This window comes from Myodes glareolus, chromosome 3 (genome assembly GCF_982192425.1).
Source record: "Myodes glareolus chromosome 3, mMyoGla1.1, whole genome shotgun sequence".
NCBI lineage: Eukaryota > Metazoa > Chordata > Mammalia > Rodentia > Cricetidae > Myodes > Myodes glareolus.
In genome coordinates this window covers 34,217,489-34,240,464 of record NC_142028.1, presented here as the reverse complement: position 1 = coordinate 34,240,464, position 22,976 = coordinate 34,217,489, and the positions used below count along the sequence as shown (strand labels likewise).

Below are 22,976 nucleotides of genomic sequence, written 5' to 3'. Positions count from 1 at the left end.
TAATACTTTATTGCAGGATTTAAAAAAAATAGTTGTATTAATTCTTTGAATATTTCATAAAATGTGTTTAGACAATATTTGTCCCCAACTCTTTGAGATACATCTACCTCTTCATTCCTCCAACTTCTTGGTCATGTTGTGTGCCCTCCCTGCCCCTCCAACCCCCTTCTCATCTCAAAGGTATCCTATTTTTGTTGTCTAACCACTCTTCTATGTGGAAATGCACTGTAGCATAGTCAACCTACTAGGCCACATGCTTAAAAATAGCTGATTAGTCCTTTCCCAGCAACTATGAAATGCAATAGGCCTTCTGCTAAAGGTGGCATTCATGCATGCCTACTGAGGTTTAATTTGTTATGACATGTGCCCACCATCAGAGAATGAATATACCATGGGCTTTATCAGGCCTAAGCTATTTTTAGTTGGAAGGTTTTTTCTGCTCTTTTAATCCCCTTATTTGTTATGGGGCTGTTCAAATTGTTGATCTCATCATGGTTTACCTGGTGTTCTTGAGTTGGGCCAAGGCTCTGGGAGCTCTTAGATTCATTAATTCTTTGCATTGTTTTTGTTAATTAATTTATTAATTTCTGCCCCAATTTTTATTATTTCCTTATATCTACTAGATTTAGGATTGCTTCATTCTTTTATTTCCAAATCCCTCATGAGTCATTCATTTGTGCTTTTCTGATTTTTTATCCTTGACTTTGCCTGAGGTACAACGAATGCAGATGGTTAGGTTAAGCAGACAGACTTATTTATTTTATTGGTGGTGGTTATTATGACTAGTGTGAGATAGAATTTTGATTTTAATTATTATTTCTCTAATGGCTAAGGATGTTGAATATTTTCAAAAGTATGTATTGGCCATTTATATTTCTTCTTTTGAGGACTGTCTGTTCAAATCATCACCTTATTCACTGATTGGCAGTTTGGTGTTTAATTTTGAAGTTTCTAATATTGTCTGGATACTAATCTCACGTCTGAAGTGCAGATGGCAAAGATAATCCCAGTTGTCATTTCTTAGGGTTATTTCCCATGCTATTGGGGCTCCATTCAGATATTTGTTGTCTATAGCTATGTCTTGAGTGCTTATTTGTTTTTCTTTAATGATTTCATTGTTTCCAGTTTAAATGAAGGTTTTTGATGCAATTTCAATAGTTTCCTTTGTACTAGGTGAGTAATATGGATGTAATTTAATTCTGCAAGTGGATATCCAGATTTTTCAGTAGTACCCATTGGAAAGGCTTCTTTACCCAGTGCATGATTTTGTTTTGTTTTGTTTTACAACTTTGTCAAAAAATTAGGTGTCCATAAGCATGTGGGTTTATTTCTGGGTCTCTATTGCATGTTATTAGTCTACATGTCTGGTTTTGTGCCAGCACCATTTTCACTATAACTCTGAAATATAGTTTGAGACCAGCTAATGTGACCCCTCTGTCTGTTCTTTCTGCTTGTAATCATTTATTCGTGGTCCTTGGTGTTTCCATACAAGTTTGTGGCTGTTTTCTTGTTCTGTGAAGAATGCCATTTAGAGTCTAATTAAGATTGAATTGAATCTGTAAATTGTTTTTGGTAGTATGGCTATATTCCCAATACCAATTCTGTCCATCAGAAACATGGATAATCCTTCCCTCTTCTGATGTTTCTTCAGTTTCTCTTTTCAGTATCTTAAGGGTTTTTTTTTTTTTGCAGAGTTGTCACCTTCATTGATAGATACATTTCTAACTTTTTAAAATCCTTTAAGAACTATCTTGAACAGATATTTTTCTTGGTCTCTTTCTTGGTGAGTTGGTTGTTGGTATGCTGAAGAGCTGCTGGTTTTGCTTGCTGATTTTGTGTCCTAGTACTTTACTAAAAGTTTCGGTCAGATCCAATGTTTGCTGGAGCCATGGTGTCTTTAAAGCAATGTTTTAACTTTTTCTTTCCAATTTTTATCCTTTTTATATCTTCCTTTGTCTTGACAATCTAGCTGAGACTTTGGCCACCGTAAATAATATCGTAGGATATAGTATAAATGATAAGAATAGAGAGACTTGACATTCTTGTGTTAGAAAATATGTTCTCAGTTTTAAACATGTAGTATGGCATTGGCTGTGCTTTGTGACATTGAGGTATGTTCAGTTTTGCATTGTTTCTTTATGAGGACATGATGAGCTTTGTCTTTTCTGCATCAACTGAGATCATGTGATCACTGTCTTTACTTCTATATGATATGCTCATTGATTTGTGTCTGAACTAATCTTTCATCTCTGTGCTGAAACTTATCTGGAATATATGCTCTTATCTTGTTCTTGAATATATCTTAAAAGTATTTTATTGAGTTTTGATAATATTCCTTTCCATTATAATCTGTGTAATAATGAAGTGATGGTGTTATACCCTTCTTGAGAGTTTGGTAAAACATAGCAACGAAGCCAACCAACCTTGAAATTTGCTTTGTGACAAGACCTTATTGCTTTAATCTCCTTGCTTGTTATAAATCTGTTTAGGTTGTTTATGTCTTCCAGCTTTAATTTATGTAGATCATAGGCATTTAGAAATGTGTTTTAAATATAAATTTCCAAAGTATTGTGTGGTGATATTTTGAATTTCATTGGAATCTATTATAAAACCCCCCTTTACTTCTAATTTTATTTATTAAATCTTCTCTCTCTCTCTCTCGTTAATTTAATTTGGTGAGAGTTTGTCAATATTGTTAATTTAAAAATACAACTGTTTGGTTAACTATATACATTGTTCATTTGATCTTTATTTCATTAATTTCTCCCCTGATTTTTCTTATCTCTTGTCATTTGATACATTGGGTTTGGTTTCTTCTTGCTTACCTAGCGTTCTGGAGAATGTCATTAAGTTTATTTTCCCTGAGGCTCCTCCTACAGGACCACTCCTGTTTTCCTCTTATGATCACATGACCCCAGCTCCCTGGAGTGTGGGAATCACTATTATTTTTCATTCTATAATCCTGTCATTTGAAAGGATCACATAAATTGAATCAGATGTTACTTAAACTTTTGTTAGTAGTTTTAGTGATATAATTTACACGATGACTTTAGCCCCTTAAAGCACAAGTCAGTGATTTCTGTCATAGTCACAAACCTGTGTAAACATCACCACCATGGAACTACAAAAACGTTTAGATATCACATATCCATTAGCTATCATTTTCCAAAGACTCTTATCCCCAGCTCCAAAACACCTGGCAACAGCTGATGAGAAGTTGTGGGAAGGAGAAACAGCATCTTCCAAGTTAGCTGCAGTACATGGGAAGCTACACTGTGTGATTTGGAAGTAAACAGTACAGGTAACAGTGAGTACTGGAAAATCTGTGACAATCATAATAAAACAGAAAATGCAAGGATGCTTCTCATGCAAACAGAAGATGCAAAGTAGAATTATATAAAATGCCAATTAAAACCAAAGAAGGCAGAAGAAATCAGGGGTAGAGTGTGGAGACAACAAGAATCAATGAATAAACACCATGGCTAGAAAACAGCTGTGAAGTGTGCTGAGTTTGTGAAAGAAATTGGAAAGTTACCAGAATCAAATGGAGTCACATTTGTCAAGCCTAACAAAGAATAAAGAAGATGTTTTGTACGATTGGCTGATAGTATCTATCAGCAAAGACTGCACAAAGGCTAGAGCCCCCCCCCCCCCCCGCATTCAAAGCTTCTACAGAGACATCTGAAGGGTGGGTACCTATTGAACCTCGTACTGATGCTGTTTTTGTTGTTAAGACTTTTAACTAGACAGCTATTTCATGATGTTTGAGGTAGCATGCCTTTTCTTTGGAAATCTCTTACTTCCTATGTGTCCAGCCCTAATCCATAGGAGTCCTCTAAGTTCTCCATGGCCAAGGCCTTGTCCCTTACTTACCACAGACAGTGTCTGACACAAAAGGAGCCCAAGCAAGTGTTTATATTAAGGGAGTCCTGACATATTCCTGTCCATTTTACTCCTTCTCAGAGCTTCAGTTGCTAGAGGAAACTCCAGCTGCAGGAGGCTGGTGTAGGGACCTGTAACATGAGGGGCCTGCTTGTTGGGGTTTATGTCCTGCCCAGTTCCCCATAGCCTGCAAGCCCCAAAGAAAATCACACAGAGATCTCCATAAGTTATAAAACTGATTGGCCCATTAGCTCAGGCTACTTATTAGCTCTTGTAGCTTATATTAACCCATTGTTCTTATCTATGCTAGCCACAAAGCTCAGTACCTTTCTCAGCCGGGCAGATTACATCTTGCTTCTCGGTGGTCTAGGCAGTAGGAGGAGGAATGGGCTTCCTCCTTCCTAGCATTCTCCTGTTCTCATCACCCCGCCTCTACTTCCTGTCTGGTTGACCCACCTATACTTCCTGCCTGGCCAATCAGCGTTTATTCAAAATAAACAGATAGACAGACTACAGATAATTCTCCCACACGAGGGACCAGATTATACAGACCCATATTTCTACATTGTATGGTGGCCAGAATTCTGAGCAACCTTCAAGGCACAATTTGCACCTGCAAATTTGCAGAAGGTGGTCACCCAGCCTTTGATAGTGAAACAGACTGATACCATTTAAAGTAAGTGGTCAGGATATGCTAATGTCGTTCTCCTCCTTCTATTGTAATTTAGGAGGTCACCTGGGGAAGAGGTGTTACTCAGTCATATGACAGGGCAGCCATAGTTGTGGACATGACCTAAGTCATTCTTTCCTGCTACCCAGGAAACAGAATGCTAATGAACTTCCCCTCACTTTACCTTTTCATATAAAAGCTGCTTGGATAATAAACACGAGTGATCTTCTGGATTTGAATGAACCCTTAGATTCCCTCCAATATTGCCCTGTGAACTGTGCCTCAATCATTCCCATGCCGCCACTCTGGTACGAGAAATGATTTATGTTTGGATCAGACTCTGACAGGCTGGGCATCAGCCACAGCTGGTGGGAGGTGCAGTATTAAGTCAAAAGGGTTATAACCAAGAGGCCTCTGAAACCAGACTGTCTGTTGCACTGTTACAGATATAAGTCGAAATTAAAAGGACTGGTCCTGGCAACTCTCCAGGTAACTAGCATGGCCAGGTAGCAACTGGAACAGTATCCACTGGACCTACAGAGCCTGTGTGCTTTATAATGAAACTTTGGAGAGAAGTAGCATAAATAACTTACATGATTTACACTGGCTAGAAAGCAGGGTGGGGCAAACAAAGCCTTGGGTGTTGGATGATTCTGAAAGCACAATACAGGGTCACCTTGATAGCTCACCCTTCACACAGTTCAACCACGAACAATGTTCTTTTTCCTTTGATTTTCTTTTCTTTGCCAGTTTACATTTATGCTATTAGCTAAACGTTTATCTCTTCAATCCCTCCATCACAGATCAGTCTCAGACTTCATTTGGCTACTTCAGAATTCTTGTCAACTGTCATAAGCCATACAAATGACATCATCAGTGATAGACTGTATGAAGGACTTTTGTCAATTATCAAGAATCGATATTCCCACTTTCCATGATGCCATGGTTGTGGGACCGTCTCAGCACGACATGGGTGGGAACCCATGTGTTTCTGGTGGTGCAGTGGAAGGGATCCACCATGCTGACAGTCACAGGGGAGCAGAGCAGAGCAGAATCTCAGCCCCTGGGAAGCTGAGAGAGGGGATCATGAGTCATGGCCAGCCTGGGCTGCATAGTGAATTCCAGTTGTGTGTGACGCTGGCTTTACCCAAGGCAGAGCTAGTGAAGGCAGGCTGGGTGAGAGGAGTACACGGAAAAGCTTAAATGTGAACATTAGGCTTCCCCGCTGAGTCCTCCAGAGGCTCCACCTCAGAAACCTTCAGTGGCAGCCTCTCTCCTCTCCGTCCTGCTTCTCACCATCTTAGGATGGTAAGCACAGTGCCTGCTGACACATTCATTTTTATGACTTCCATGAGACTGCCTCTGGTCCCAGAAGATTGGTCCTCTCTCCTCACTGAACCAAAGCCATGCAAGACTTGCCCTAAGTCGTGGCAGATTTTGGGATGTTTGCTTTTCTGTTTACCTCTGGCCTCTAGAGTAGGTTGTGAGCTTCATTGACACCAGGGCTTAGGGCCTCTCCAATAGGGCCTTGTCAACCCTCCAGCATAGAAAGTTCAATGACCACTTGGGAGTAAATGACCAGGGGCCTTTGCGTTAATGATTAAATATATTCACTAGAGCATATACAATCTGTCCCTGGGAAAATTCTGCTGCTTTTAATAAAAAGATACTTTTCTTCCCATGTGTGTTTTTAGTTACAGAATGTAGTATATTTATTTTAAGAGTGGTGATTTTTAGGTAGCGACAGTTCTAATGTTTGTGTTTGAATTGTTTCTATGGCTCTGATTTTAAGAAGTAATCAATTCATGAATCATCACTGGGTTGTAAACAGGAAGAGAATTGACTGAGCAGAGGAGGTGGATCTGTGAGAAACTTGGACTTCAGACGCTGTCTGTGGTCTTAGCGACTGTGTCCCTAGCTAGTCAATACTTTCAAAAGAGTAAATAGTGACAGCTGACTCCAGACATCTAAGTGTGTGAGATTTATTATAATTTTAGAACCTAAGAATTTTATGTTTAAGTTAACTCTGTTAAGTAGTACATATTTTACTTCAAAATATATTCTTTTTGCTATGGTCCTTTTGATTATCATAATAAAATTAATATATTAGTATCCTGAGAAATGCAGAAAGTAATAAAATAAAGTTTATGTAATCACATTATTTAGGAAAATAAATAGACTTCATCTGGTTTTTTTATGCCATGGTCTTTATGTTGTTTTATGTTTTTATACTCATTATTATGAATATAAGAAGCTTAAGGCCACTTAGAATTGTATCATATATAATTGTATATAGTATTGTATCATGTATTACTTTTGTACTATTTAAAAATAATACTCTTTCATTATGATAAGGTATACAGCAAAGGCTATTTCTACAAAAATATTTTTCTAGCTATCATTCATCTATCTGTCTATCTAACCACCCATCTATCAACTATCTTCCCATCTACCACCTATCTTCCTGTTACCATGAACTGTTTGGTCTAGCTCTGCATATTAAATTGTAACCTAACTTTATATATAAACAGACTATAATCTACTCTTGTACCAAGTAGCTGAGTCTCAACCAGTCATAAGCACCACTATTCAAAGCAGTGTAAATAGGAGAGACGCAAGCAGTAGCCACCAGGACTGTTTCTGCCCATGTTTAACTTCCAGTATGTCTCTGCATGTTCTCTGCCTGTGCACAGAACACACATGGTAGAATGAAGCATTCTCAGCCATTTGATCTGTGCTTCCTTTTTATTCCAGAACCACAAATAAAACCAGTTAGTTACGATCTACAAAATTCTATCTAACGTAATCTGTCTTATAATATATCTGTGTCTTTCATAATGATCTTTCTTAAGACAAATTCCTCAAAATGAAGTTACTGGATCTAAAAATAGAAAAGGGTTAGAGATCCTAGTATATTGTATAGTATTCATGGTATAAAAAGATTTTATTCATTGAAATTCCAAATCCCATCTCCTCATATTCTAACCCAGGTGGTGTAATGTGGAAACTGCTGTCTCTCTCCATCTCAATTTGTCCTTCTTGCTTATTGTGCTTTTTTGTGAGTTATATTATCCATATTCCTTACTCACTTATCTGATGAGATGCTGTTATTTTGTTGGATTGCATATTGTTGTTGTTGTTTTATTTTAAGAATAACTCCATGAGTCGGGTGGTGGTGGTGCATGCCTTTAATCCCAGCACTAGGGAGGCAGAGGCAGGGGGATCTCTGTGAGTTCAAGGCCAGCCTGGTCTACAAGAGCTAGTTCCAGGACAGGCTCCAAAGCTACAGAGAAACCCTGCCTCAGAAAAACAAAACAAAGAATAAATCCATGAATCATCCATTCTTGACATTGTTTGCATTTCAATTCTATATATTTTTAAATTATATTAAATAGTATATATTTAATCTGTGTTATCTGACGCATATTTAGCTTTTGGAAATCAAGCATTTGTCTCCTGATACTGTGACTTGTCTTTTAACTCTCTTAACAGTGTCTTTCATGAATGGAAGGCTTTTTGTTTTGTGTTGGGCCTCATGGAGGCCTAAGTGTGAGGTCCATTATAACTTCCTGAACCTAATTTGAATTGGCATGAGGCCTGGTATAACTTTCTGAGCCTAGCTCGAGTTTGAAGACCTGTCTCTGGCTACCCACCCTTGGGCCGTCTCTGCCCAGCCACCAGTAATGTGGTAGGATATTATTGGTTCTTGTTCTTTCCTCCACTTTGGCCCATCCCAGGCTTCTCCACCACATCACAACCCTATATAAGTCTCTGCTTAAAAGAGTTCCTGCTTTGACCGACTCCTGACTCAGTGAGTGTGCTTCTTCCTGGTGCCCGGGGGAAGGGGGGGAAGGGAGGGTTAAGTCTTGACACTACAGTCACCATCCCATTCAGCTACAGGGAGAGTCTGGCAGGTCCGGCTCTACCCATCCCCCTTCTGCCAGAGAACCTGGCAGTTTGGATCCATTGTGTGAGGATCAGAGAAATCCTGGGTGGGAACAGAAGAATCCCATGTGAGAATACGGGAGACTTGCTGATGGGCAATTGGTCTCTGGGTGAGTGTACCCCATTAAAAATGTGGCAGTTCTTTTTTAAACAAAATTCTACTTTGGAACCTAGTTCAATAAATCCTACTTTGGAACTGAGTTCTGTGTACCTGCCCCTAACCTCCTTTTACAGCGTCTCTTGGCTCTCAAGGGGTCCTTTACCTCGTTCACCTCCAGTTCCCTCTACAAACCTCATTTGAGCACTCTCTGCCCTACCACTTGGCTGCAGGAGGGTCCTGCCCTATAGGGGAGTTCCCTCTGCCCTCTAGCTTCAGATGGGGAGGGAGCATTAGAAGGAGAAGCTGCTGCTTCCAGATTTCGAGGAGAGGTAGCTTCTTCCGGAGCCACAGAGGGAGAAAGGTCACACCTGTTTCCTGTAAATGTTAACCGAGGTGGTGACCAGCCTAATGCCTGGTACCCTTGGGAAGCCCAGGATCTTAAGGATTCAAAGAAAGCTTTAGCTGAAGATAGGCCAAATTCACCCTGGGCTGAAACCATCCTCTAGAGGTTAGACCATCAATTTTGCACTGCCCGGGACTGGAGAGATCTGGCCAGGGCCATGTTTATGGGATCTCTTTTTCTTAAATTATTTTGGGAAGTCCCACTTCATCGGGCCTTTGTGACCTCACACCTAACTGCCTTACCATTCTAAAGGATAATAACTTCAAGGTGGCTCCAGATAAAATTCAGTCTATCCCAGCCTTTAAATTGTTGGGCTCCATCTTGTCCCTTGATTTGGTTTCCCCAGCCAAACCCCAATTACACATTCAGGATTCCTATACCCTACTTCAGTGCCAAAAGGTACTAGGAGAAATTAATTGGATGAGGCCATGGATATCTGTTTCCACGGAAGAGTTGGCTCCATTATTTGAACTCCTAAAAGACCTCAACTTCTCATCCCGAGTTACTTTAACTTCTCACCATCGGCAGATCTTACGTCAGGTCCAATAGACCATGGACACAGCAGCCCTAAGGGGCTTTGATCCTGACCTGCCTGTCTTCCTAAATATCTTTCCCGGGGAAACCTTGTGCACTTCATTATTTTTTTTTTTTAGTAATTTTATTAAATTATAAAAAGTTTCCATTTACGCCCCTCCTCCCAACGCCCTCCCACTCCCCCCCTCCCTCTCCTCCTCCCTCTTTGTCCCCAAGGGAAGTCAGGGTCTCCTGCCCTGTGGGAAGTCCAAGTTCCTCCCCCCTCACTCCAGGTCCAGGAAGGTGAGCATCCAAACAGACTGGATCCCAAAAATCCAGTATATGCAGAGGAAACCAGTCCCAGTGTCATTGTCAATGGCTTCTCGGAAAGACTGCAGGCCAGCCACATTCAGAAAATCCGGCCACATTCAGAGAATCTGGTTGGATCACATGCTCGTTCAGTCACGGTCCATCTGGCCTTGGTAAACTCTCATTAGATCCGACCCCTTGTATCAGTGGGTGATAGTATCCCTCGCAGTCCTTCGTCATTTTCTTCCTCCTTTTGCTCCTCGTTTGGATCTTGGGGGGCTCAGTTCGGTGCTCCAACGCGGGCCTCCATCTGTATCGTCATCCAACGCCAGATGAGGGATCTATGGTGATAAGCAAAATATTCATCAGTATGGTCACGGGCCAAGGCCGGTTCAGGCACCCCCTCCTCTGTCCAGAGAACAATCTGGGGATCTCTCCTTGGACCTGGGATCCCATATATAATCAAGTTTCCTGTAAACTCTAATATGACTCCCTTAGTTGAAATATATTCTTCCCTGATCCCATATTCATCCTTCATTATTAACACAGGAGGGGGAGCCTATTCATTGGGTTTGCTTCTCAGTGGGCGGAGCTCCCAGGGATTCCATGACTAATCAGGTAGCCGGTTGCATCATTAAACGCAGGGATATTTCAGTCAGGACATTTGGCATAGAACCTCATGCCCTTATTGTTTCATTTAAAATCACTGACTTCACCTGGCTTCAGAGAAACAATAGTAGAGTTGCCATAGCCCTCGATGGATTCTCAGGAAAAACTGATTGCCATTATGGCCCTCACTATGGATGAGATCCTTTTCTCAACAGGAGTGGAGGCCTCCTAAGCTTTTTCTGTCTCAACCCAGCCCCACCCCAATTTTCTTACAGTGTTTACCGATGGGGGGGCATTTGGGGATCTCCCTTGTTGTATTCCCACCTCTCCTATGGGGAAAGGAGCCAATGCCTATAAAATCAATTTCCTATGAGGTGGAGGGATCTGCACAGTTTAAAGAATGTCATTATGGCATTGGATTCCATACCAGAGCCATTCAATCTATTCTCTGATAGCCTCTATGTTGTAAACTTTTTGCCCAACCTGGTTGAGGCCCATATTAAACTAGACTCCAACCCTAAATGGAGGGACCCTTTGACTGGGGGCTAGAGAGGACCACACCCACTCCTCACTGTAGGAAGAGGGTTTGGATGTGCCTTCCTTCCAAATGAAAAGAGGCCCACTGGGTGCCAGCTAGAGATCCCCTAGCAAGGGGATAATGATAATGACGTTCCCAGGGAGTGTCCCACCCCTGAGAGGTGATTTTCTAATTTTCCCCCAGAAACAATCCAAGACGTGGATGAGACCTAGAGAAGAGATGGCAAGACCTTTGGGACAATCCCCTGTGGATGGGCTTTTATGGATTCTTACCCTGCTTCCTTCCCCTGCTCAGACCCCTCCTTTTCCTTATTCACCTCCTTACTATTGGGCCTTGTGTGTTTAATACGATCAAACAATTTATTTACCAAAGATTGCAGGCAGTTGAACTACATCAGGTCAAGGTATACTATCATAGGCTGGCCACTCAGGAGTCTGGGTCCCTCCTATGACTGTATGACTGGTAATCCTCATATAAACGCCCCTTCTCCACCCCCACTTGACCAGTGACGGTTAAGATCTTAGTAAGGCTGGGAAAACCTCAGGCAGGTTATGAGGTGGGTTCTTCATAAATGAGGTACAGGGTACTCAGTGATTCCTTCATAAATGAAGTACATGGTACTCAGTGACTTCTTCATAAATGAGGTACATGGTACTCAGCGATGGGTAAGATCTCCACATGGGAGACGACCTAAGACAGGGACCATGTCTTCCTCTGTCATGACAAAAACAAAAGGGGAAGATGTTGGGCCTCATGAGGCTGGGGTGTGAAGCCCACTGTAATTTTCTGAACCTAACTTGAGTTGGCATGAGGCCTAGTGTAATTTCCTGAGCCTAGCTCGAGTTTGGAGACCTGTCTCTGGCTACCCACCCTTGGCACGCCTCTGCCCAGCCACCACTAATGTGGCAGAATATTATTGTCTCTTGTTTCTTCCTCCACCTTGGCCCATCCCATGCTTCTCCACCCCCATCACAACCCTATATAAGTCCCTGCTTGATGCCATTAACCGAGTTCCTGCTTTGACCGACTCCTGACTCAGTGGGTGTGTTTCTCCCTGGTGCCCAGAGGGAAGAGTCTTGACATTCACCATCCCATTCAGCAACATTGAGAGTCTGGTGGGTCCGGCTCTGCCCCTGCTCTTTCTGCCAGAGAACGCAGCAGTTTTGTTCTGTTCTGCTTTTGTATTCTGAGACAGGGTTTCTCTGTGTAACAGTCCGGCTGTGCTGGAACTCACTGGTAGACCAGGCTGGCCTCAAACTCATTGAGATCCACCTGTCTCTGCCTCCCAAGTTCTGGAATTAAAGGCATGAACCACCACCACCAGGCAAAGTTTCTATTTTTATGCATGAGATGTTATTTACTTATCTTTGGCTGAAACTCTTCCGCAGCACCATTAATTGCCAACAGTTTTTTCTGGGAGGGCTGGGAATTTATGGGTCTCTTCCTTTTTCCTGATAAAACGGGTCCAACCTTGTGCAGGTTTGTCCAGGACGTCACAGATTTGTGAGTTCACGGGTGCAAAGGCCATGCCCTGTCTAGGAGACAGTTTTCATAGAGCACCGTCTTATCTTCCGACTCTGCTTTCATCCATGATGCTTCCTGGGCTTTGAGGAGGGCATGACACAGGTGTCTCATTTAAGGCTGAGCACACTGCCATCACTTACTGTTGGTGTTTCGACCAGTTCTGAGCCTCTGCATTAGCCACCATCCATAGCTGTAAGAAGCTTTTCCAGGGAAGGCTATGTGCAGTGCTGGTCTATGAGGAAAATGTGAGTCTTAGAAGGCAGTTTAACAATGTGTCTGTTTTGCATACTGTAATAGTGAGTTCTCCTCTATTGCCAGTGACCTTCTCAGCCACTGGATTTTTGCCAGATTTGTAGTGGGCCTCAAATCCTATCAAAAAGAAGATGGTCATCCTCGTTACAACCACATTGCTATTGCACCAATGGAATTTTGGGTTTTACCTGTTTAGGTCTGTTCGCAGTCTCAGGATTCACAAGCTGGGTAAGATTGCTGATGGCTTTTCTCTTCTAGCATCCTACATAGCACCTCCTGGCACTGTGGATGCTCTCACCTCCTGGCAATATGGATGCTCGCCCCTCCTGTCACTGTGGATGCTCGCCCCTACTGTAACTATAGATGCTAGCCCCTCCTGTCACTGTGGATGCTAGCCCCTCCTGTCACTGTGGATGCTAGCCCCTACTGTAACTATGGATGCTAGCCCCTCCTGTCACTGTGGATGCTAGCCCCTCCTGTCACTGTGGATGCTAGCCCCTCCTGTCACTGTGGATGCTAGCCCCTCCTGTCACTATGGATGCTAGCCCCTCCTGTCACTGTGGATGCTAGCCCCTACTGTAACTATGGATGCTAGCCCCTCCTGTCACTGTGGATGTTAGCCCCTCCTGTCACTGTGGATGCTAGCCCCTCCTGTCACTGTGGATGCTAGCCCCTCCTGTCACTATGGATGCTAGACCCTCCTGTCACTATGGATGCTAGAACCTCCTGTCGCTGTGGATGCTAGCACATAAGAAACAAGACTCCAAATTAATTCCAGTTTGACTTCTCTGTGTTCTGTATCCAAGTGCGTGGTGGAGAGCTTCAACAGCAAGTTACAGTGGGACACCAAGAGAAATGACAGTAGTTTATATTGTTTGGAGGGCTCTAGGGCCCCCACATTAAACTCTGGGAAGAGGCATTTCTTTGATGAAGCCCACGGCAACCACTAGTCTACATCTATACACTCAAATATTCAGGAAGCAGTTTGACATGTCCGTTTATAAAAACAATACTCGTAGATTCAATCCTTGTGTTATGACCTTCCAAGCTGCGAGCTTTGACCAGGGCCACAGTATTGGCATGAACTACCTCCTGAGAAGTGAATTTTGAAGTCAAACACAAAGCAATCAGTTACCTCCATAACAGTTGTGGCATGACTGTGTTAATAAACATGTCCAGAAAGTTGGTATTATGGTATGGCAAGGCCCAAGCTCGGAAGGAAAGCTGTAGCCTAAGAAAGGGGAAACCTAAACTGCCTACACAATCACTTCTGGTTCTGTGAAGGATAGCCAGAAGAGAGGAAACCTCCATCATGGTTTCTCTGTATTTTGCACACAAGCTGCATGGTGTCTCCAGAAGTGGGGTCTTACTGTACCAGTTCTAGTGGGCGTGGTTTTAGTTCAACCTTTGGTCTGTGTACTTTGATGAAGGAATTGAGAGAAATTATACCCAGCATTATTACTGGAAAGTGTGTATGAATTTCTGTCGCTGTGTTACATTTGTGGTGTTCTGCTGAGCTGCTGTCTGGAAAGCTTCCCTCTTTCCTGCACCCTCACAGATGAGGCACTTTTTCTCCAGTCCAAAGCATTTCTTCAGCTGTCTTTTGTGGGGCTTGGTCAGTGGCCACAAATTCTTTTAGCCTCCAAACAACCAGTTTTAGAAGAAAAGTTTTGTCTTCAGTAGTTTCATGTTAATTTATATTGGACTCTTAATAAATATTTAAGAATAAAGATCCTTATTTTTGTCAAAAAGAAATGTTACAGCTTCTTTTATATATGTTAATATTTAGTAAAACCTTAATAGCTCTGTTTTCAAATCAGTGCACAACACAATATTTTGGATAATGACCCCATTGGCAAATGCTGTAGTTAATCTCTCTCTCCCTCGTGTGTGTGTGTGTGTGTGTGTGTGTGTGTGAAAGAGGTTTATGGAGAGGTTAAAGGCACCATGGCCTCATCTATATTTCCTCTGCGGAATCAATATCTAGCATCATTTTTCATAACTCTAAAGCTTGCAGGAAAGCCCTGAGAAAATCCACCCATCTCAAGGCCTTCTCTCTTATCCCTGGAAAGATTGTTCTCTTCTCTAGCAGGGGCCTCACGGGGAGTCTCGGATGACTGAGGCGACGGGAAGATACAATGTTACAAATGTTTTCCTTTGACCCCTGTAAGCTCTTCTGAGCTATTTTCACATTTCTTCAAACAAATTTGGCTGGAGGAGAGGGAAGGGATTTCATAGTTACTTTCAAGTCCTGTGTTGGATTGTCTGCAAGAGGCTGGAAAACAGAGGGCTGATACCATCTGCAGAACACCTCAATAGCTTCAGACCAGCTGTGCAGTGGTTCTGATGGTCATGAACACTCCCCTGCAAGCATTGTTCACTCGAGCTTGCCAATGCACAGCATTTATGGTACATTCTGGATTTCACTAAAGATATGAATTGCTTTCTGAATAATTTAGTTTTTATACTACCTACAGGCATACTAATGCCTAACATGAAGTCAATCTGTTTTGGAAAATGTCTTTTTCTCTGTAAAATATAATTGTCAGCAGCTTGCCAGATGGGACTTTAATAGGGAATGTGGCTCATGGTGCCAGGACAGACATGTCCCAGAAATGTGTACTGGTTTGGGAGTAGGCAGAGATGCCAAAGTACAGTTTGTACATATTCCATTTTCTGTGGAAACGCCACATAAAGGTTGGGAATATTTATGTTTTATGTCTGAACTTTATGAGGTATTAACAGAATGAGAATTATCCTGGAAAAATAGTAAGTTCTTCTCAGGGAGACAGCTATAAAACTCTCATGTTCAGCTACTGCCTAATGTATATAGTTTTCCAGGTCATTCCAGAAGTTTATTTTCCAAGGATACCTTGCTCCCTCCACTAACTATAATTTTAAATATTGATGCTTCTGTTGGGGTCCAATTGGAAGTTTAACTCTGGGGTCCCAATTGATTAGATCCAACCATTTGTCCATAAAGAAAAACAGGTACAGAGAGGGTGGTGACTCAGGAACCAGAATTTAAATTTCCTTCCTGGCCACATGGAATGAAAGGTTGAGGGCTGTCTATCCTCCGGGTATCAGTGTCCTCTGGTTCCAATGGGGAAGCACTAAAGCAGAAGCTGAATGGAGATGCTGGATAGACACACAGTCTTATTAGGGTCAGGGACATTGTTGGATGAAGATGTTGTACACCACACAGTCTTATTAGGGTCAGGGATATTGTTGGATGGAGATACTGAACAGACACACAGTCTTATTAGTGTCAGGGATATTGTTGGATGGAGATGCTGGACAAAAACACAGTCTTATTAAAGTCAGGGATATTGTTGGATGAAGATGTTGTACAGACACACAGTCTTATTAGGGTCAGCAACAGACATCAGAACAAAGTGTTCTGAGTGAGTACCAGATGTCTAACTGGCTCTGGAAATTATCATTTCTCCACTTAGGTTCTGCTTGGGACTTAGACAAACACATCTGACTCTTTTCCTGCTTCTATTGTATGCATTTGCTTTTGAGGTAGGGTCTTATCATGTAGACTGGTCTAGCCTGGAACTCCAAGTCTCCCAGCCTCTGCCTTTCTATCTTAGTTACATTTCTGCTGCTGTGATAGAACACCATGATTGTTTCTAAAAGATTTTAACAGCACAATGTATCTTAGGTTTTTCAGAAGAACTCATGCTAAAACATTACAACTCTCTCTTTTTAGAAACTATATTTAAATTAGATTGGGGGGGGCAGTTAGGGTGATATGACCAAAATATATTGTCTAAAATTCTCAAAGTGTTAATAAAATATTTTTTAAAACCTCAAAACCTATATTTAGTTTCAATTTATAGTAGTTTCTGTCAGAATTACAATTGAAAACTGCACTTAGGGTTTTCTTTATTGACTGTACTCTGAAATGGTTGACTTTAGTTTTTCAGAAGTTTTATTTCCTGTTTTTTGTTTGTTTGTTTGCTTGCTTGCTTGTTAGGGATAGTGCTAGGGTTCTAGTCCAGGGCCTCACATTGGCAAGCACTGTGCCTGACCTATGTTCCCAACTCAATTGTTGTGTGTAAGCTATTTTAAGGGAGAAAGTTCATCCAGACTCCACGCCACCTTTTAGAAAATGAAGACCACAGTCTATTTTTCAAAGAAGCATTTTTAAAGGGGAGAAAGTATATATATTTGGATTACAGACTATAGTTCATAACTGAGAGAAGCCAAAGTAGGAACTCGGGCAGGAACTGAAACAAAAGCCATAGAGGACACTGTTTACTGGATTGCTTCCCTGAATTTGTTCAGCTACTTAATTTCCCTTCCTTTCTTCCTTCCTTCGTTCCTTCGTTCCTTCCTTCCTTCCTTCCTTCCTTCCTTCCTTTGTTCCTTCCTTCTTTCCCTCCCTTCCTCCCTCTCTTCCTCTGTTTCTATCTTTCTTTTGAGATTATAATATAGTTACAATGTTTCGCCCTTTTCTTTCCTTCCTCCAAACCTTCCCATAAACCTCCTCCTTGCTCTCTTTCAAATCTATGACCTCTTTTTTCAATAATTCTTATTATATGCTCACTCAGAGGGACGTCATGGCAACCGACCTACTAGGCTCAGAGACTTTCTGGCTAGAAAGCTCAGGAGAAGGCACAGTGGAAATTGCTGGGCTCGGACCCGCAATGTCTAGGGCGTCTGCTGTGTGGCCTCGATGTCAGGAATTATCATTAATAACTGTGACCACCTGGAAGTGTCGTCAGAGCATCTAAGGTGGCCTTTCCAGGTGGCTTGAGCTTCCTCTGAAAATGCAGATATAGGGAAGTTGGAAGTTTGCCAGGAAAGCCAAGGGCTTTTCGCCTCGCTATTGCTAAAAGAAATCACAAGTGCACTCAGATTCGAGGAAATGACACTAAGGTGTCATGATGGGAACAGCTTTTCAATAATTTGCGGGCATGTTCTAAAGCTGGCCCTACTGAGGGAGACAGCCACCAAGTGAAAAAGAATTGTCACTCTGCCTGTTCCTTCTCTTCTGAAACAGCAATGACCAACCCTCAATGAGATCGATGCTAAATGTGACTCAAAATTATTTTATAGTGGCGCGGACCCTGCACCGGCCGTGGAGCCACTGTGGACCCACCAGGCCCCTGGCGCAGCGCGGCGCAAGCACCGGCTCAGAGCCAGGATTGAACCTCCAAGATGAATGATCAGGATCTGGGGGCATTAGCCCCCTTCAGCAAATGGTGGCCTCAGAAGCAGGGGCTATGGTCACCTCCCTCTTTATGACACCCCTGGATATAGTGAAGGTCCGCCTTCAGTCTCAGAGGCCCTCAGTAGCCAGTGAATTGACACCTCCTTCCAGATTCTGAGGTCTCTCTTACATCAAATGGAAGTGCTTCCTCTACTGCAGTGGAGTCCTGGAGCCCCTGTACCTGTGCCCCAATGGCACTCGCTGTGCCACCTGGTTTCAGGATCCTATCCGATTCACTGGCATCTTGGATGCCTTGGTGAAGATTGTGAGGCATGAGGGCACTAGGACCCTGTGGAGCAGTCTCCCAGCCACCCTGGTGATGATTGTGCCAGCTACTGGGGTCTACTTCACTGCCTATGACCAACTCAAGGCTTTCCTATGTGGTCAATCCTTGACCTCTGACCTCTACACACCCTTGGTGGCTGGTGCCCTCGCCCGCATGGGTACTGTGACAGTGATCAGCCCCTTGGAGCTTGTGCGGACCAAGCTACAGGCTCAGCATGTGTCATACAGGGAGCTGGCTACCTGTGTTCAAGCTTCGGTGGCCCAGGGGGGCTGGTGTTCACTGTGGCTGGGCTGGGGTCCCACAGCCCTTCGAGATGTGCCCTTCTCAACTCTGTACTGGTTCAACTACGAGCTGGTGAAGAGCTGGCTGAACGGGCTAAGACCAAAGGACCAGACATCCCTGGGCATCAGCTTTGTGGCTGGTGGCATCTCAGGAATGGTGGCTGCCACCCTTACTCTACCCTTTGATGTGGTGAAGACCCAGCGGCAGATCGCACTGGGAGCAGTGGAGGCCGTGAGAGTGAAGCCCCCAAGGGTTGATTCCACCTGGCTCCTGCTTCGGAGAATCCAAGCTGAATCGGGCACCAGGGGACTCCTTGCAGGTTTCCTCCCAAGGATCATCAAGGCCACTCCCTCCTGTGCCATCATGATCAGCACATACGAGTTCGGCAAAAGCTTCTTCCAGAGGCTCAACCAGGAACAGCCTCTGGGCCACTGAAAGGCAAGAAACAGCCAGCTCTTGCATGGGTGGGGACAGGAGACTGAGCCAAGAGGCTTCCCTCCCAACCCAGTCATCCAGGCTACCACACATTTCGACTCCTGCTGTTCCTCTTCCCACAGTCAGCACTCATCCACCTCCAAGTTCAGGGCCAAATCTGACAGCTGCCCCTTTTGCTGTATCTCCTTGATGTTTGTTGTAGCTTGGTCCTGAGTAATCACGCTCTCCGGACCAGGCAGCTTTGTTTAGCCCATCTAAAGATGACCTCCTGTGCACTGCTGTGAAAAGAAAAATTATTTTATAGTATAACAAACTGTGAATTGTAAAATGCTATGGATGCTGTGTTTGTGATTTCTGTCCCCCTCAATAGCCGCCTGTATGAGTTAGTGGGTTGGAACCAGTGCTAATTCAGTCTCATCTAAATGTGTTTAGGGACTGCTCCCTTGAGTCAGAGCCCTGGAGTCCTGAGGACACAGTCAGACGTCCGTCTGTAGTGAAAGCATGGGCACAGCCGCAGCCTAACGGAGCAGGTCTCTAGGGATAATTCACCTCCAGATGGCTTAGGTGGAGTCTTAGCTTTTACTCAGCAACTATTACCCCGTTTGTAAGACAGGAACAGTTGACTCACCCTGCCAGATTGTTATGAAGCCTTGAGATATGTGTAAATGCATATAACACACATTAAATATTTTCTATGTGGCAAGTATTAATAATTCAAGAGGGGCATAGAACTCAGAGTTTTTTGTTTAAGATAGACTCTCACAAATTTGCTCCTACTGGCCCCTAAGGTCACTGTGTAGCCCAGATTGGTCTCAAACTCTGGATCCAGCCTCGGCCTGCTTAGTCCAAAGAGTACAGGAAGATTCCCCATCTGGCAGAGAGTTATAGTATTTTATGTTGTGTGGGTTGTGCATGCGTTAGTGTGCACACCTATGTGTGTACATACTGAGGCCTGAGCAGGATGTTGGAAGTCTTCAATTTTGATTCTCCTTAATGTCTTGAGACAGGATCTCTCATGGAACTGAATACTTGCTGTTTTGAGTAGGCTGGCTGTCCGGCGAGTCTCTGAGATCCACCTATCACTGCCCACTAGCTCTGGGATCACAGGCACACATGACATTCTTCCCGGGTTCTGGGAATTCAAACTCAGGACCTCACGGGTGCAGAGCAAGTGCTCCTACCCCCTGAGCTGCACGCCATCCTGCCAGCATGTTATTTTTCATGATGTCGAATTGTAAACAGTTATCACCAGTCCACAGGCCTGCCTTCCAAACTGAATAAAATAATGTATGTGTGCAAAAACTTCAAATCTTCCAACAAGGTACTTATGGATCACTCACGACATACTAGGTGTAAGTTCTTAACTGACAATATACCAGTGAACAAAGTCAGAGGTCAAACCTAGTAATTAAGGAACAGTTCACTGAGAAACGTTGAGGTCCTCAAAATGTCCACATCAGTGAGAACAGAAATGCTGCTTTTGATACCGAGTCTGTACCCTTTAGCCTCTCCTACTTTGAATCTCATTTTTTTTCTAGTTATGTGAACCATATTGTCTTTATATTTGGCTACTCTACAAAGAACAGTAGGAATTTGGATAACCAAATCAAAAGGGCTCCCCACTACACAATAGCAGCCCTTGCTATGGTAGATATATGGTTTGAGTTTGTCCCTCAAAGGTTTATGTGTTAGAAGCTTGCTCTACAGAATAGTTTAGTAAGTACTGAGACCTTTCAGAGGTGGGGACTAATGAGTGGGAGGTCTTCATGCTGGCTGGTGGCATTTTCCTGAGTTTCTGGGATCCTCACCTCTCTGGCTTCCTGACGAACCCTGTAATCTCTCAGAGACACACCTTCCACCAGACGGTGAAGCTGTGGTGAATTGACCAGAGCCAGCATTGTGCTTTTAAAACTGTGAGTTAAAAGAGATTTCTTTTCCTTATGAATGTTCAGCCTTGGGGAATTCGCTGCAGTAAGAAAACAATGGGCTAAGAGACATTAAGGACAACCCTATCTGATGACAGCCAGACTCTGAAGGCGTAAGTCACAGACAATCCCACACCAGTTTGGAATTATGATTAATAGAATGGTTATTTATTCAAAGGGGAAAAAACTTACAGATTACCGTCCCAGACAACAGCCCCTCCGCACGAACATGAAAGGAGTCTAGGAGCCGAAAGCGGAGCCGGAAGCCAGAGAAGGAGAGGAGGACAACTGCTGCTTTTTTTAAAGAGAGAGAGGCCACACCCCAATGGGCTGGTAACTCAGCGGCGATTGGCTGAAGGAGCGGAAGGAGCTCCCGCAGCAAGACTCTACTACCATTAACCTTGGACAACCCTATCTGAGAACAGCCAGACCCCTACTATCAGAAACACTAGGACAACCCTATGTGAAGACAGCCAGACCCTATTACTATTAACCTGGACAACCTTACCTGAGGACAGCCAGACTCTACTACAGTTAACCTGGACAACCCTATCTGAGGACAGCCAGACCCTACTACAGTTAACCTGGACAACCTTATCTGAGGACAGCCAGACTCCTACTACTGTTAATCTGGCCTTTGGGAACTTCTTTTCCCAAGACCCATATGTGGCTGGGGCTCCCTTGTCTCAGATATTGTAGCCGATGATGCACAGCCCTCTGAGCCTCTGCCAGAAGCACGGGGAGTTTTGTCCTCTGATTCCCTACAGTCCTTCCTTTTCACACATGAGGGTTTTCTACAAGAAACCTCCCCTTTTGATAAAAATTACTTTAATTCCTCCTTTATATTTTTGAAAGCTCTTGGGCTGCACACTGACGTGCTAACCTCCCATCTTGAATGTTGCTATATATATAACCTGCAAGTCCCCAGAAACAGCTGCTGGAATCCCAGGTCCTAAGGCAATACCATTGGGAGGCCCTGGTGGGGTCATGAGGGTAGAGTTTTCCTGAACAACCTTTTACACAAATGGCCCCAAGTTCTTCTTCTACCCTTTGATTGTTCTGTGGGTAAAAAAGTGTCAGCCTGACAACCTGAAATGGATGGAAAGGAAAGAACCAACTCCTTCTGGTTGTCCTTTGACATTGTATACATGCAGATGCATAAACACATACACTACACACACACACACATACACATATACAAATACACATACACACATGAGCACACACATATAAACATATACACACACACCTATACAGACACATAAACACACATACACATACAATAACTAAATAAAGTATAATAGAATATCTTTTCAAAAGAAGATATCACCTATGAGAAAACACAACCCAAGATCCTGTGTGTCTGGTATTCTGATCCCCACTGCCAAGACTCCAGGCATGCCTGGGCCTATGATTCCTTACAGTGACCAAAGAGACTGCTGTGGACACAACCATGCATTGTTTTCAGATCTTGAATATTAACGTTAACATTGTCCAAAGTTGTCATAATAGAAAGTGTGAATCCCACTCCCTGCAAAAAGAAACAAAAGTGGGTTTACTTGTCCAATGTGTTCCAGACTTTCAGGCCAAGAGGGTTGGTTCTTCAGGGTTTCTGCTTCATGAAAGAGTCTTCCAGACATTCTGCAGGACACAGAAAAAAAGTGATTGACAAACTGCCAATGTAGGCGGACCTGTCTTTGAAATTTCCTGCTTCATGGAAAAGTCTACGAGATACTCTGGGCCTGTAGGCTAAACACGGATGCCCCAACAGTACAGAAGAACTTTGGGTGGCTGTCCAGTCAGTGAGATGTCTCTGTCAATTCTAGAGTTTTGGAAGTTGCTTACAATGTACTTCCTATTTACTTAGGTAATAATATATCCTTCTGAAGTCTTTGATGGAACTGGAGAATAGAAAGTTATAGTTTTCATTAGTTATGATAAAAGATAAAGTATTTATAAATATTGTAACTGTAATTCTTGTGTGACACCTGTTTTGTTATATGTAATTTTACTATGTTAAAGTTAAAACCTTCCTTTTTATTTAAACAGTAAAGGGAGGTGATGTGGGATTCTGCTTTGTAT

The 22,976-nt window shown here is 43.1% G+C and overlaps 1 pseudogene; it reads left to right on the top strand.

Annotated features, from left to right (window-relative positions):
* LOC125406862 (mitochondrial glutathione transporter SLC25A39 pseudogene) overlaps positions 1-19,191 on the top strand; it is a 30,042-nt pseudogene extending 10,851 nt beyond the window's left edge.
* Positions 19,192-22,976: the final 3,785 nt, after the last annotated feature.